The sequence below is a fragment of the Macrosteles quadrilineatus genome, unplaced genomic scaffold (genome assembly GCF_028750875.1).
Source record: "Macrosteles quadrilineatus isolate MER2022 unplaced genomic scaffold, UCM_ALF_1.0 Scaffold_6__1_contigs__length_79288215, whole genome shotgun sequence".
Lineage (NCBI taxonomy): Eukaryota > Metazoa > Arthropoda > Insecta > Hemiptera > Cicadellidae > Macrosteles > Macrosteles quadrilineatus.
In genome coordinates, this window is record NW_026542599.1 from 20,662,376 (window position 1) to 20,680,377 (window position 18,002).

Below are 18,002 nucleotides of genomic sequence, written 5' to 3' on the forward strand. Positions count from 1 at the left end.
TAAAATGCTCACTCCGCGACGTGGGTATTTCACACTATCCACATCGCGGAGTGGGTAGAAATTTCGGACATTGTCCGAATTCGGAGATTGAGTGTAACAAATGCACAGTCTTGAGCTATTTATACATTTTACAGTGTAGATAAATATCCAGTATATTTAGCTGATAAAAGAAATGCATTTAGGTATACTATACTGTTTGTTTAAGGTCAAATATACACTGTTAAACCGTGGAAAAATCATTTGAGAATCAAATTAAAACATTTTAGCAAACTTAAAATTATTTTATAAAAGCAAGAAGTTATTTTATTCACTACAGCTGTTAAAGAATCTAGTTAACCAACAAATTTACACAGTTAAAGTTATTTTACCATTAAAACACAATTTTACACAAAATTTCAATTATCATCAGGGAAAATTACTACAAAATACATATTGAAAATTGTTGAGCACATGTTTTCCTTGCAAGAATAAAACTGAATATCTACATGAATACAGGAAATAACGTATGAAACAAAGAACATTTAAGACAAATTTACAGGTTAAATAATCATCACTTTACATATTAAAACAGCTGTGTGAAACTAGGCTTTCAAAAGTTGTAAACCATTATTAATATAAAGACAAAAATACTTAATTAACACAAATGTTATCTGGGACCAACTAGGAATATTCACAAAGTTAACATTTTGTTAACATGAAAATATTCAAAGGTATTTATTTAGCTAATTAAATTCGATTTTCTCCAAAGACAAAATGGTTCTAGTAAAACTTTTAATTATTTCATCTGCCTTACCTCTTCGCAAAATGCAATTAATCCTCAAAATAGAGCAGAGGGTCTTCACTCTTCAGCAGCAAAGATGTCCAAACACTTCCTTCTAACGTTGTCCTGGTCTCTGTGAGTGAGTCAGCTTAGATTTTGACCCTTGTACTCTAGGCCTGAATGAGCAGGCACGGCAGCCTAGCGCTTCAACTGACTTGGTTCAACAGCTAACTAGGGTCCTTTTAGACATTTCTGGGCACCTTCAATGCAAGCTAGGCAATCCGTGTTACATCTATGTTTCCATATTATCGGCCAGGCAGGCGCGCGCTTCCTTCCCGAAATAATTAATTGATTAAGATTATCAGTCTTAATTAAGCCAAACTGAAGTGGAAATTAGACGTTACAGTATCAGGAAGCAAATACCAAAAATGGTAGCACCAAATATGTCGGGGCAACTTTTGGCAGGCTAAAAACCTTAAAATATAGGGGTTTTATGGGATAAAAATGGATTTCTCCATTTTTTACCATAAAAACACAAAGTTTCATAACTTTTCTCCAAACAATTTTGTAGAGCATAAAAAAATAAATGATTTTGTGTATTGAAGCGATGTCCAACGGTTACGGAGATAATTAAAAAAAATGTAAATTTAAAATTCACATGTTATTCTTATGGAGAATAAATAAACTGTTTTAGTTAGTTTGTTTATTCATATAATTAAACCAAATTTGGAAATTGTGTTTATTCAATACTAAGCTATTGACATTGCAATAAAAAAATACATTTAAGATATTCCTGTAGCAGCAAACCTAAGTACTCAGTAAAATTAATATTAATAATTAAATAGGAAATAAATCTGACAATTTTTAGGGCATATTTAATTAGAAATTTAGCCAGGTAAATGTAAATTCACTTAGTCTGCAGGTTTGCTGCGGCGAGGCTATTTTGTTGTTTTCCATTTTTTATCTGTAAGTATGCACAGTAGTGCGTTCTAGCAAAAAGGTTACTAAGTAACAAATTAAAACCCCATAAAAAACCTACAGAAGTCGTCCATGTCGTTCATAGTGGCGTCTGAAGGTACTCTACTCACTCATGAGTCATGAGTTACATAGTTTTGACAGTACAAATGCACATCGTGGTGAGTCACACTTTTTTAAGAGGTATTAAATAATAATCATACAACATTGGTCAATGTATTTAAAAGTTTATTTAACAAATTTATTATTTAAATAAATCCTCTTTTAAGCTGTTGCAATGACCTCATATTTTCCTTTTAAAAGGGTCTTTTATCCTCACTCTTTTGGATGGCCCTGGTTTCTCTTCGGCCAATTGTGGAGGTTGCATGAAAGTCTCACACAGGTCTCGTTCTCCACATTCCAATATCAGGTATGAACTGTCTTCATCGTCGTCAGCTATAGCTGGCATGACATGTTCGCACCGTTGGCCACAACAGTGCTTGCAGATCGAAGAACATTTCAGACCAGCTTTGCGACAAGAGCACGCTTCAGCAAAACCCTTCTTACAAGTGCAGAAAATAACGGTAAAACAATATTACAATTACCTAACGTAATTAAAAAACCTCAACTGTTAAACTAATGCTGAACAGCATTATTATTATTATTATTGTGATTTTTATATCAACAGTCTATCTTATAAACCGTAGCACAAAATATCTCTGAGAATAGATTCAAAACATAATACAGGACGTTAAAAAAACCGTGTAAAATATGTTCGTATAATTAATTGTGGGTTTAATGCCTCTTAAAAAAAAGTGTGACTCACCACGATGTGCATTTGTACTGTCAAAACTATGTAACTCATGACTCGTGAGTACCTTCAGACGCCACTATGAACGACATGGACGACTTCTGTAAGTGTTTTATGGGGGTTTTAATTTGTTACTTAGTGACCTTTTGGCTAGAACGCACTACTGTGCATACTTACAGATAATAAAAGGAAAAAAATCTGAATACCCTCGCCACGGCAAACCTGCAGACTATGTGAATTTCTAATTAAATATGCCCTAAAAATTGTCAGATTCATTTCCTATTTCATTATCATTAATTTTAGTGAGTACTTAGGTTTGCTGCTACTGGGACGATTTTAAACGTGTTTTTTAGCGAATTTCCCTATAGGGAAGTAGCTATTACCGTAGGTGGCACGGTAAGACTTAGGCCCGGGACCGATTTGCTTTTTCATTTTGATGTCCCCAGAGGCCAAAAGCACCATTCGTTCAAATTTTTATATATGTTTATATGGGTTTTATGGGGTAAAAAATGGGGTTTCTCATTTTTGACCCTTAAAACACAAAATTTCCCAACTTATCACTAAACCTGTTTTTAAAGAGCTTAAAAAACAAATAATGTAGTATATCAAAAGATTTTTCTAAGGTTATTAGTAACGGAGGAAATTAAAAAAAAAACTGTAAATTTAAAATTCCCATGTTATTCTTATGGAGAATATTGTGAAATTTTGTAGTTTGCTTTTTTATGGATATATTTTGATCAAACTTGGTCAATTTATTTATTTTATACTAAGCTATTAATATTTTACTAAAAAATACACTTTATAACTTTCCTTGTAGCAGCAAACCTAGGTGTACTCATTAAACGCAATTTTATTTAAATAGATTTAATTGAAAATCAATTCAGACAAATGGAAATTCGCTTAGTCGGCAGGTTTGCTGCGGCAGGGGTATTTTTTTATTGCAATGTCAATAGCTTAGTATTGAATAAACACAATTTCCAAATTTGGTTTTATTACATAAATAAATAAACAAACTACAACTGTTTATTTCTCCATAAGAATAACATGGGAATTTTAAATTAATAATTTTTTTAATTACCTCCGTAACCGTTGGGAATGGAACGACGCTTCAATACACAAACTTATTTTTTAAGCTCTACAAAATGGTTTGAAGAGAAATTAAGAAATTTTTTTTTGGGTCAAAAATGAGAATAATCCATTTTTTTCTTATAGAACACCTACGTTTTAAGGTTTTTAGCCTGCCAAAAGTTGCCCCGACATATTTGGTGCTACCATTTTTGATATTTACTTCCTAGTACACATATATACAAGTTGCAAAAATAATATTTACCACCCCACCGTTTGCAACAATCAACTCCTTTACTGACTGGTCTATTATGTCAATAGCATTTTCGTAGTTGAACAAAATCACCGTTAAATATTTTACTTTGGTTGTGTTATATATATCTGTAATTTATTCAAATGATATATTGGTATAAATTCTGGGTTTTAAAGTATGTTCGCGCATTGACACTACTAAAAGTAAGTTTAAGTCACTTTACATAGTCTCAACCAAGAGCCTAAAGTAGAAGTTGGTTGGTAAGGCAAATTAAGGAATCCACCCTCATAGCCTATTTACTCTGTCAACACATTAAATGTCCAAACCAGTGTACTTTGTAATGAACGAGCTATTCAAGTTTCCAACCTTCATTTCTACTTAGGTCGTATTATCAGAGACTAAACTGGCAACGAGTTTGTTCAGCAAATCACAAAAAAAAAAACATTAATATGCGAGTATGTACAGACGGAATACTTATAAATATTGCAACTAGCCAAATCTGCCTTTAATCTACACAGGGTGGATAGTATATTACGATAAATTGACAAATAAGTATATTTGTAAAATAAAATTACAATAGCAGTAGTAGTATTTATGGCGTATCTCATACATTTTCACATGGCAAATATCAAAATTATTAGCTTATAAATAAAACATAAAAAATATGCATTTAATTAACTAAGGTATGCTGTACTGAATTTTCTATAAAATAATGGAATGACAAAATTCCTGTTTGGATTCCAAAACAATTTGGCTTACAATTTATTACTATTTATCAGGCAAGAAAAAACAGATGGTGTCAGATCCCAATTTAATACAACACGTGCACCACAACGTGTTATTCTGAAGGTTTTGTTGTGGCAATATTTCTCTTCCATGTTACACTCCTTGTCCTCAGGGTGGAAACAGAATGTCTCTCTCTCTCTCTCTCTCTCTCTCTCCCTCTCTCTCTCTCTCCCTCTGTCTTTAATTGCCACACAACACAGACAGGCTTAAGCGATTTTCCAATATTGTTTGTTCAGCAGACAAACAAGTTGTTCCCAATGTTTATTTGGATGCACATAATTAACGTTATTGGAACAAATGGAGAACAAGTTTGCTACATGTTTATAAGTATCGGTTGTACAAATACACTTCCATAAGTCTTTTGAAAATATTTAGTATAAGATGGAAGATTTTATAAATAACTTCTTGATCAGCATCGTGCGTATTATTTGATTACATGAAAGTACAAAAATACGTCAAATAACACTTCTAATAAATATATTTACACTTATACTGTTTACTCACAAAATGGTAAATATATAAAAGATTGTGAGTGTTGATCGTTTAAATTACATTTTGCATTTAACATAAACACAACACTTCGACGGTAAATATCTGTTTACACTGATTTAATATTTAGGCCACTGCTAAAACACGGTAAGGAAATATGAGTATGGTTTTTTTATATTCTGCATAATTTTATAAATTGATATGCAGAATGCTATAGAATATCATTATTTGTATTTATTTTATGATAGTAAAAATTTCATCAAGCTACTTAAAACACTACGGTTTAAAATACGGTTTTAGTCACATCTGTAGAACTAATATAACTAAGTAGTTTAAAAAATATACAAATTTAAGGGTATACAATTTAACAAGATCGTTGGATTATGTTACAAACTTGTGGCAACAAATAGCTTTAACTTAGCTAAATGTGGTGTGCGGGTTGACAATAGATTATTCTACTTTCCAAGCAGTTACTGACTTTTAAACTAACGATTTCTGTGACTTAAATACTATGTAATATCTCAAAGTAACTCTGGTCCAATGTTGATATACAAGTTTTGTACATAACAAAGTGACAGACATCAAATCTAAAAACATTGGTTAAGACAGTAGTAGAAGGTATGAAAGAAAAGCTGCATTCTGATTTAAGCATTATTAAGAGTTCTTGGAGCCAAGACGTTCTAACTTGTAAAACAATTAAACAACCACAAATAAAATTTTTAATCCTACAGTATACTAGATATTTAAATTACAATAATTTTGGTGTTTGAAAAAAAGATTTTGGATGGTTAATAACTCTTCAGCGGCTGTTTGAAATTGCAAATCCAAGATGGCCGTTTGCTTCTATGGACTCCCTTGAAGAAGAATTAAAAACTACAAAGAACACTTCTAATCTCACAGTGTACTAGATATTTAAATTACAATAATTTTGGTGTTTGAAAAAATATTTTTGGACGGTAAATAATTCTTCAGCAGCTGTTTGAAATTATCCTAGATGGCCGCTAGTCTACAAAGACTCTAGATAACAAACATCTTTGTAAAAAGACAATCTGTTTTAAATACTATCAAATTGGGTTTGAATATTATAAAGCTTCAAAATCCCAGATAAAGTACAGAGCACGTGAAAGTGGTGTGAGGTGGTTGGTCCTCGAATAACTATACCTGTGGGAGAGGGTTAATTCAATTCCACTCCTCGTGACCTTTTCAATGTCGACCTAAATAGCAAATTGAATTAACACTCAAACACAGAATTACCTTTGAACCCTTCAGTAACTAGATAATGGGAAAATGTATTTGTATAACTTGATTTGTTTTATAACGGAATTTATTCATAGGGCAATAGAAACATTTATAATATTTAATAAATATATTTTGATAACTATTTTGCATATAGTAATAACATTTAAGCTTATTCCCACATCTTGTCCGTTTTACTTTCTCCCCAAATACACAGAACTCAGAGAGAGTATTGTTTTCGTAAAGCTATTCGAGTTTGAGTTTTTGTGGAAATGTCCGTGCTTGAATCCCTCTAAACCCTAATTATTTGCTTATTGTATAACTTTGTTTTTAACTATACTTATTAGAACTCAGCACTGAAGGGTATATTTGTAATATTTGCAATGTATTAAAATAAAATTAAATCACGGAATTACAGAGAATGTATTATATTGTAGACACAGCAAGAGTTGTATTGTTCTTTTCATAATGTTATTTTGTATTACATTCTTCAAAATGGAAAACAACAACCGCATTCCTAAGGGCTACATTAGGTCAATACAAATATAAATATAATTTACAACTCTAAGGAAACATAATAATGTCTGTCATTTCACATTTTGGATTGCTTTTCAGCTTTATAAACCTGCTTCAACTAATCTGTTGTATGCAATAAGGTATCATTTGCATGTACTACTTCATAAAAATTTGATAGCTTATAAAATTATGAAAAAATAAACTAAGTGAGAAGCAAAGAAGCCTAAGTAGACTAAGTTGAAGCAATTAGGCAAGTAGTTAAACTCCTTTCATATTATTCAACATTTCACTTGCATTCGTTATTACTTTTTGGTCATTAACTTTTAATCTTTCAATATTGTATTTGTATTAATATCTGCATGTCAACTCTGAAAAATGGTGTAACCGTAAATAAATATATAAATAAATAAATGTGTGTCGTTTTATTAACAAAGCAATTTTTTTTTTATTTGATTTTGTGTATTTTTACGCTGGTGGCATTTTTTTACAATTTGAAAGGGTATGGTCCAAAACCTGGTCTTGTTACTACCTAACGTCGAACTTTTTGTTAGATAGCATCATTAATTCATAGCCAATGACATGACATCTGGGTCTGGAAACGTACTCCCTTCAATTCGAACCAGCGACCTTCATATTTGAAGGCGAGCACTATAACCACTCGGCTACCCAGACAATAATATTAACTAAAGCCTGTATATAAAAAAGTTTAATGCTATAGAAAAAGCAAAGTCAAAAGTTGCCCATAGGTAAAATGGGAGTTTAGGACAAGTTAAGCAACTTTATAACGTTAACCTACAGGATAAGTATTAAAGTTGTAACGGGCGTTGTGGCTTTAAATGGATATTCTTCCAGTTGGACAATTACCTTGGATCCACAAAGATAAACTTCATTCAACTTCAAACTGAGACAAGCATTTCTTGGTATTCAGGTGGATAATTCCCTAAATATCTAGTTTAAAAAATAAATATTCAAATACGTGTTAATTAAAGCATATCATATGTGATTGTATAAAATAAATTATTTATTTAACGATTATATTAGATCTTTCTGGTTTGTTGTTTCTCTATGCAGATACATGGTTCTTGAAACGTTTAACAAAGATTACATTTTGTCCTATGCAAAAGCTATTACAATCGTTACAATTTATTTTGTAGATTCCCGAAGCGTCAAATCTGTTACATTCTTCTATTTGTGGATTCAATATTTTATTCAAAGTGTTCTGAGTACTGAAGGCTATCGATACTCCATATTTTTTGAATTTGTTACAGATCCTTTGTGTCCTGGATCCTGTGTAACTAAATGTAGCATATCTGGAGTTTTCCTATGGCATGAAGAAACAACAAACCGTAAAGATCAAATGTCGCAGAACATATGTTACAAAATGGCCACTCATTACATTAGGAAAAATGTAGGTATTATAAATAAGAAAAAGAATAAATTTAAGAAAGGAATTGTGCTGAATGCTTGGAAATAATTATATATTTCTATGGAAAAATGTAAAAGTAGAAATAAGCTAATTATTGAACGAGTCAATATTGACTCTAGTTATACTTATAGAAACTTCTTGGCTGGTATTCCGGTAGCCAATAGTATATAAGGGTTGCCATAGAGATTCTTGTCATTTGCCTATTGGGTCTGATGATGATTGGAGTATCCAATCGAAATCGATTACCAATTACAATCATTTATATGTATTTACTGTCTTGTGAGTAAACAGTATAAGTGAAAATACATTATACTAGTGTTATTTGACGTATTTTTGTACTTTCAGTTATCATTTATTATAATGTATTAAATATTTTATTTTTAATTCGGTTCTCTAAAGTATAAATCAAATCGTGATGAGAAGCGTGTGCTACTAAAGTTAAAGATGAACTACCGGAAATGAAGGCAATCATTTTATAACTAACACGAGTATAAAGCTAATTGATGTATAGATTTATAGCTTAGACAAAATCATAAAGGCTTTTGAGGTTTCACTTATATTTTTAACTTAAAACATAAATATAACTACAAACAACTTGTTGAAGTTGTCAGAAATTCTTGTGCTTCTGCTCAAATACAACTGCAACTTGTCTTAAATCACAGTTTAACCGCAAACTTTCAAATTTGCTGCAAATAAGTAGTTAACAAGTTACTAGAGCTTGTAAAAAATGGGTTTCCTGTTTTGGATTATCAGGACTATCGATACAAGTATTAGTTTGACAAAAAGCTTTGATTTTCTATACAATATTGATTGTTTTCATTTTTTAATATGCCAATTGTTTGTAATTAAATAATATGTTTAATTTTAGATAAATGCAAGCAATTCTTAACCACGTAATATTCCGACTCTAACGAAATATTTCCTACATGTATAATGTGTATAACATGTGTAATATACCATGTACGTATTTTTTTATGAGGTTGTATGAGGTTGCGTGAGGTTGTAACTACTTACTTTTTCTTGCTAAGATTATATTTATCAATACCTAAAACATTTTAAACTATTATTTCATTTATGTGTCCTATTTGAAATATGCGTTTAAATTTCCTCAATAAATTTTTAATCGGGCCACATATTTATGTATCTAAGCAATTAACAACCACCAAAACTCCAAATTTCAACACCAAAAATCTTCTTTCGCGTTCCTTTTGTCCTTTTCTTCACCTGATCTTTGTATTTCTTACTATTGTTGTTGTAACTCTTTTTATTGTTAACTAAGTTAATGTTATTCTTGATATTTTAGTCATTATTAATCTTTGTATTACGTTCTTGCTGTTGCCACTCGTATCAATCATACTATTTTATATGCATCTTTATTATACATATTATTTAAGTATATATGGTATAATCATAGTATAGTATTATATCCATTTTGTAACTGGTGTAAACCATTGGAAAATAAATAAATAATATAATGTCCCCGCTGCTTATATTTTAAGTAAATATACAAATTTCACCCTTAAATGAACTTATTTCCCTGTTAAAAAATTCAGAAAATTTCCAGTTCCTGAAAAAGATTCGTCGGTTTTACATTGCTCAAAACTTTACCCACCTGTAATTAGTCACTGAGCTTATAATAAATAAACAAACTATCTATTCCCTGGCTAATTATGTTACTAAAGTTGTCAGAGAAAAAGCTACTCAATTTATTTATAGCGATCAACACTAATCAAGCACTCATATTGATCGTTAAAGACACGGAATGAGCCATTGTCCTAGAAATATAATTAATTTTTTATGGCAATCACGTGTAGTTTACAGATATTTTATTTTGTTTTTAACTAATTGTATTGGTACAATGAAGTGTACCACCTACAAAGATTATAATCGAAATTAGTTACTTCACTGAACAGAACGCTAAAATACACTGCAATTCCCTTTAATACAATTCAATACAGTGTTATGGTTAAAAATAAAGGAAACATCGAACAATGTTACGACCAAAGCCCATTGTTACGGATAAAGTCAACACATATGATACTTTCAGGTCTCCGGGGAAATACAGTTTATTGTTACAGTAGTGACACCTGTTGGCCAAAACTGAAGATTTCCTTGATTTCATTATTCTTGTTTTCTCTGCAAGGTTTGTTACACAGACTATGTGCTTGTGCGTAATAATTCGGGTGATACATTGTTTTAAAACTTACCACTTAACAAAACTATATAGATAATTTATTGCAACGAATATGTTCCATTAGTAAAAAACAATTATCATCTGTCTGTTTGTTTGTTTATTTTTAAGTGTAACTAAATAAATTCCTTGTATTGATTTATAAAATGAAATAATTTACCCAACCGAGTTAGTTATATATTAGTGGTAACAATAGGCCTTCTAGAGCCAAACTAGATGAACTACCAAAGGCGTATTGTTTACTAGCAAATGTGACCTATCGAAGGACATTGTGTCAATAGCTTTTGTGTTCCTGGAGGAGGTCCATTGTTGTGAAAGTTCTACAGAGACCGTTATGTCCCTGAAGACTAATTTAGACTATTCTTGTTTAGCCATGTTGTTTGAAAATCTATCATTTTAATTTATTTATGGAAAATAAAAAAAAAATACCCCCAACAACTCTTGAAACATATTTACACGTATACTGTTTACTTAAAAGACTCTAAATATACATTATAGCTTTTGCTATTAAAACAATTGTTACTTACTTACTAAATCAGAGAAAACACCCATTTGTAGTATTGGAAATCTTTCCCTTATCATGGTATTTGTATTGACATATTTTTTTTATTAAAATCTTCAAAGCTAAATATCCAGTAGACGACATTATCACGAGCAACGGTTCTGCTCTTAGCTATATCAAAGGGAATGATATGTTTTAGAAGGCAGGACAAGCATGTCTCTAAAAGTCCATGAAAGTGTGGATTGGATAATGTTGTTACCTGGAAAGTTCAGAGTTTCTTTCTCTAGATCACATGACAGTGACAACAAAGGTATTTTATCAGGTGTAAAAAACGTCTACTGGTTTGGAGACCTCCCTTGAAAAATATCTGTGAATTAAATGTCGCTTTTTATCAAGTAAAGTACAGTAGATTTTTTCTTTTAAATCATATCCATAAATAGTACTTGGATAAACACTTTTGTAGTTTTGTATTTTTATATATTTAAATCACAAAATTCTTTCAGCTTCACTAACTAAAAGAACAGAGTTGGCATTTTTCTAATTCAATTTAGTAATTTACAAAGTAAATAAAGAAAGTGCGATAAAGGTGATTCTACAACAGTTAAACTAATGCACAGTCTGTGTATCATACATCATGATCAATCTTAACAAGAACCCTGGGTTGATGAGCTTAGCTTGTATGTGGACAGTTTAGTATAGCTTGGCAATGTTTGTTTAGTTACAGTAGTTGTTTAGTACCTCTGGTTGAGATGCTTTCAGGTTGGTAAAAACCATTATTTAATTTCATTAATAAACTAAAATCGTTCGGATTACCTGGATGTTGTTTCAAATAGGATATTTTACTATAAATACAGATTCTATTTTTGAAAGACATGTTTTTAGGTGAGGTTTATTATACTGTATTGATCAGCTTGTGGGCTTCACTCACCTTAATTTGTTAATCCAGGACTCGTCAAATGTAACACAACGAAGACACACAACACACACATACACGCACATAAAAAATCGTCCTTGGATTTTCTCCGACGTTTCGCGGGACCAAGATAACGTCCCGCTTCCTCAGGGAATTAAAACATTATTTTTCTTTATTCGTACACGAGCTGAACGCCTAACCACGACTGCCGGATCAGCTGTTCCAGTAGAGGGGGGGGAGGGCAGGGGGGTTGGTGGACGTACTGGTTATCTATCTATACTATTATAAAGAAGAGGTGGTGTCTGTGTGTGTGTTTGTATGAGCTAATCTCAAAATCTACTGGTCGGATCGGGCTGAAATTTGGCATGATGATAGCTCACATTCCCGATTAACATATAGGCATATTTTTATCCCAAAAAATCCTTCGGGGCTCCGCCCCAGTGGCTCTGGAGTTTCCCATGTTAACCTTATGAGAAATGGAATTAATGAATCTTAACAGCTGTTTCAATTAAACAAGTTGGTTCTGTTCTATGATGTTCAATAGCATTAAAAGTTACAAGGATTACCAACAGGGTTCAGCACTAGCACTATTATTTCTTTTACATTTATGACAACAGCAAAAGGTGAGTGAGCGTAGCGAACGAACTTCAACCTGGAGGCGAGTGAGCGTAGCGAACGAGCTAACCCGAAGGCAAGTGAGCGTAGCGAACGAGCTAACCTGAAGGAAAGTGAGCGCAGCGAACGAGCTCCAACCTAAAGGTGAGTGAGCGTAGCGAACGAACTTCAAAAAGAACCGAAATTTCTTAAACCATGTCCTCACTCATAACTGCTATAAGCATTTGATACTTATATGCCAACCCCGTACGAAGGACGGGTACTCTGCTAGTTGTAGATAAGCCTTTGACATCCTTGGCCTTGTCTCTCAGCTGTTCTAGTTCTTCTTTAATTATTGGTAAATAAACAGTTTTAACATCCACCGATGGTCGTGATAGAGGCTCATCTTCAATAGCCATAAATAGCGACTCTGACATGTTCCGTTTCCTCCAATCCGGTTCTGGATTAACAAATTAAGGTGAGTGAAGCCCACACGCTGGTCAATACAGTATAAATACAGACTAGAAATGTTGTTTTCAATTCGTAGAAACTGTGAAAAGCACAGAGTTCTACCAACACGATTTCGCCTAAGGTTCAAATGTAAGCCTATCCTAATATAAAATGTAAAATCATTTAAGATTTTGGTCTGGAAGCAGTATATCTGTAGCCATTGGAAATAAAAAATGGAAATATCATTTTGCTGAAAGTTTAATGATCCTCCATTTGCTATGTAGTCACTTTTAACTCCGACCGATGGTTCTCAAGATTTTAGCCAAAAACCAAAAAAGGTGCCTGTTTTCGCTTATTTCCGCTAGAGATTGTCTAATATTTATGGGGACTTTTGGCATGATCTTCCCTAGGTACCTAGAAATATGTAAGCAGAGTTTCAAAACTTTCGGATTTTTTCGGAGGTTACACCTTTTTACGACTGGACTATATAGTCATGTAGGTGCTTGTACTCCTATGATTCCTCAGACGGAAGATGTTATTTCCTTTGCCGTTTCTTCTGCTTTGGCAACCATCGATATAACACTGGATTTCAGTGTTTTAAATAACTACAGAAATACTAAAACGCAGACAGTTATGTTACCAATGTGTGTTGAAAGCATGTTATGACGAGTGTTTCAACAAATAAATTACGGTTTGCAAAACTTTTTGGAGTAAGAATTTTTCCAAAGATCATGGTACTGTTTTTTTATCCAAACTTCAATACGAATAGTTTATGAGAACCAAAGCAATATGTTAAGTAATTTAACTATTAATGACATGTTAAATTAATACTACTAATTAAACTAATATAACTTTTAGACTAATATCATTTTATGTAGGAGTAAAATCATCAGTTTAATAGATTACTAACCTTAATGTATACGGACTACCAACATCAGTATCAGTCTTCTGTCTCTATTGTCAACATATGTCATTAACTATTATTGTCGTCTGCAGCAGTCCTTATCTGGCTGTGGATGACAAGAGGCTGTTAGAGATTAAACAAGCCACACAAAACAACGTCACGAATATCGGATTCACTATTTATTTTTACGTTGTAATCTTTATTATTTAAATATATATTTTTCTTGTGTAGGTCTTTTGTTATTTAAATAACTTTTTGGTTCTTTATTACAGCCCTTTTACTGTAAAAGTGCTGTGCTTAAGCGAAGATTAGCTAGGTTGACCTTGTAAATAATACCATTTCTGTACTATGTTTATATTTTTAATTGCTATATCATTTAAGTACCCTTCGAAATACAATGCAAGATTGCCGATCAAATTAATACAAGAGACTGTTCTGTTAAAAAACTGATACAAATTCACTTTTATTAACACTTATCTTTGTAAAATTCATATCTTCCTAAAACATTTTGAAGGTTTAGAGGCCTTATGCAAGTATTAACAGAATTGTTAAAATATCTCGCTATCGGTTTTATAGGAGGATTATTTCATATTATTGATAATGACTATCAGTTAAGCTTACTAACAAATAATATCGTCTGTATTTTTTGTAAGGGGAGTTTCTTAAATAGAGAGAATGTTAATTTACGTGAGAGTGTTCAATTTAGAAAGGAAACATATAAATTAAGGATTAGATATCAATAAAGGTATCAATTTATATTAATTAGCCAAAAATTAAGGAAACGTACAGCTAAACGTAAACTCCTTACAACGAAGTATCGACATTATGACAAAACTAAAAGTCTGGTGTTTGGTGGTGATTAAACCCGGACCCACTATGACAGAAGTTCCCTGCTCAAACTGCTACATCAGCCGTACTCCAGTGTACTAATATAATAATCATATCTCAGAAAAGTTACACACTTGTATGAAATTCTGATAAACTTTTGAAGTTTGAAGATTGTCGTGAATCAACAAGAAAATTCGATAGAAAGGAAACTGTGCAAGAAAGTTTATGCTTGTTAATTACTCAATTCATGTGTTCTGAGAAATTTCTAAGTAACTCGAAAGACGACATGTATTGATACGCAAAGTATAATTAAAACGCTCGGTGACTATTAATAAAATCTCGTTCATGTTAACTGTCAAATTACGTGGTTTATTTCGTATTTATTTGTTTTATGTGGTTTATGACTGAATAAATTTCATATTGTCAGGTTAAAGGAAATTCTCAAATTTAGCAGAAACCACTAATTATTAATTTTTTACCCTTATTATTAATAGTTTATACATTATGTATGTATTTACTCTTAGGAGTTAACAGTTAAGTGTAAACATGTGTTTTAAGTGTTATCAGTTGTATTTTTATAACATTTCTAGTAAAACAGACCAAGATTTAGAATGAGTATTCTTATTTGTATAAACATTGAGGGATTTTTTTTATATTTCAATTAACTGGTAAATCTTTTTTTTGTTCAACCACAATGTGTTTGTTTTGTGTGTTAAAAACAATTTAATTCTTTGCTGGCGGATTTAATAAACAGAGTCACACTATATTTTATTTAAAATATTGCAATCCTACATTTTCTTAACATATTAAATTGAGTAAGAAATTATATTAATTATTCCAATCACTAATTAGTGAATGCAAAATTCAAAAATATTTCTATTTCACTTTGTTTTAAAGTGCTGAAAGAATTGATTTTACTTTTGCTGTGTTGAAAAAATTATAAATGAGTATACAAAAATAATTATTATGAGTAGTTATGGAGAGCAGTGATGTTATAAATCATGATACGTATTTTATATTTGATTGTATACCTGCACAGAAACATTCAATGCATCCTGCAGTAGTTCAAGCTATGTCTATTACTTTATTATTTAAATATTATAGCATAGTTTTATTATATGTCTATTTAAAGTTTTTCTCACATACAAAAGAACATTTTCATAAACTAAAGTTTTAAGAACAAAAAGCTGCAACACTTTTCTTGCAAGTTTGTAAACTAGGAAATATTTCATTTAAAATGTAGAGATCTGTTTCAGAGAACTGAACACAAACAAAAGCTTCAAAGGAATTTCTCCACTTTCACTTTCTGGAATATGAGGATACACATTTCCCAAAATGTTTCAAATTAGTAATAAATCCGTGAATACATTACATGATGTGGATTAACGTCCGCACTAGTGAGTACTACTACTATCCGCAGTGCTATCCTGATAATTATACCAATTCGTAATTTACAATGCAAAAATGTGGTTTGGATTAAATAGTAGGTCCCTTAGTTGTCGTTGGCTGTATGGGCTGTTAATTAACAGCTATGTCTAAGAAACATGTCGTCCTTAGTCACTAACAAAACTACAATATCGCACCACTCAACCTACATTCACCCTTCACTCATATTTGGGTTAAAATACGCATATTGTGGCTTCCCCATTATAATTTATATACGTAACTCTCTAAATAAATGTATCTATTACAGATTTTCTCCAGCTGCATTTACCAAACAGTGATATAAAATTATATGGATATATTAACAGAATATAAATTCAGTCCTATATTCTGTGAATATTAACCGTAACTGAGTTCACTATGGGCAAATGCACCTGCGAAAAATCGTATAACTAATAAAATAACCGTTACGTAATTTTGTCCTGAATATACGTGTAAAGTTAGATGATAGTTTCCTGTACATCGCCAACACAGGCTGGAACATGCAGTAGGGAAGTTACATTTGACAAACTTTCTACAGAACATGTCCCTGTGCAACATATAGGCCAACAAGTCGCATAATGTTGACCTAAAATGGAACATAAGGCTTTGCAAAGTTCACAGTATCTATCTATATATTAATAGGCAAGCATGTTTCTTTAAAACCTTTTTTCTCAGCTCGTGTGCATCGCAGGGAAAATCTAGGCATACTGTTGGAAAGATATTTTCCTGCAGATGTGCAGCATCCCTTTATAAACTAAAATAGGCTCAAAAATAAGAACAAAAAATGAAATAACAATTTTGAAAAAATTAACATGGATCTTATGGGTTGCCATGCTGGTGACTAAATAACGACGAAATATAATCAGAAAACCAAAACAAATGGAAGAAACTCCAATCACATGTTTTATTTACAGTGTGGGGTGAAAATAGAGAAGTCTGTATATTATATATTTTTGGTCGAGTTTCGACCACTGGGCGATCTCTAGTATAATTAATGATTTACCAAATATAGGAAATGACTCAATGAAACTTAAATACATATGTTCCTATGTTTGTTTCATGACAATATCTTAAAGTCTTAAGAATAAAATAAAGTAAAACCACTTAGAAGGTACAATGACCCAGCTCACAAATAGCTTATTGATTATTGTCTTGTAATTTAAACGAACACAAATATTTTAAGAGTGATATTGTTTGGAAAATCAAATCTACAGAATTACACCGCCACTGCAATGTCATGTATGGAGATGGGTTGATAATGAGTGCTCTACAATACAAGTTCATGTCATTTATTATCTGTCAGAGTGTGATCTGTCATCAGTGATGTAACTGTCAATCTCACAACCTAACACATCAGCAGTCAGTGGCATGACATGTGATTAGTGTTTGATGCTTTTACATCACGGAATTGTCATTCGTTTTGAATGCAATTTATGATTTCACATCATTCGGTTGAAACGTTTCCAGTAATAGTGTTAATATTATATGGAACTGATTATTTGATTTTCGATCAAAAGTAAGTACTATTTGAAATTGAAGATAATTTTGCATTAAGTGGTATTTACATCACACTTAATCAAATAAATTAAATTTAAAATTGCAGCAAAATACTCGTATTAAGTACAAATTTCTTTATACACACACCCTTATTGGTTTAGAAAACGCAAAAGCTTGTAAGAATTTCGTCTAGTAATGAAATATAGGTGTACAGTTAGAGGAAGAACACATTTTTACATATTAGAAAATATTTGTGATAAAATTGTAATCGTTAAGGTTTGGGATAGCCTGGTTTGGTTGCTACGTTTTAACACGATGGGTGTTAATGGAACTCACACCATTGCTTAACATTAAAATAAATGCATCTTTATTTATGCAAAACATGTCAACATCACTAATAAT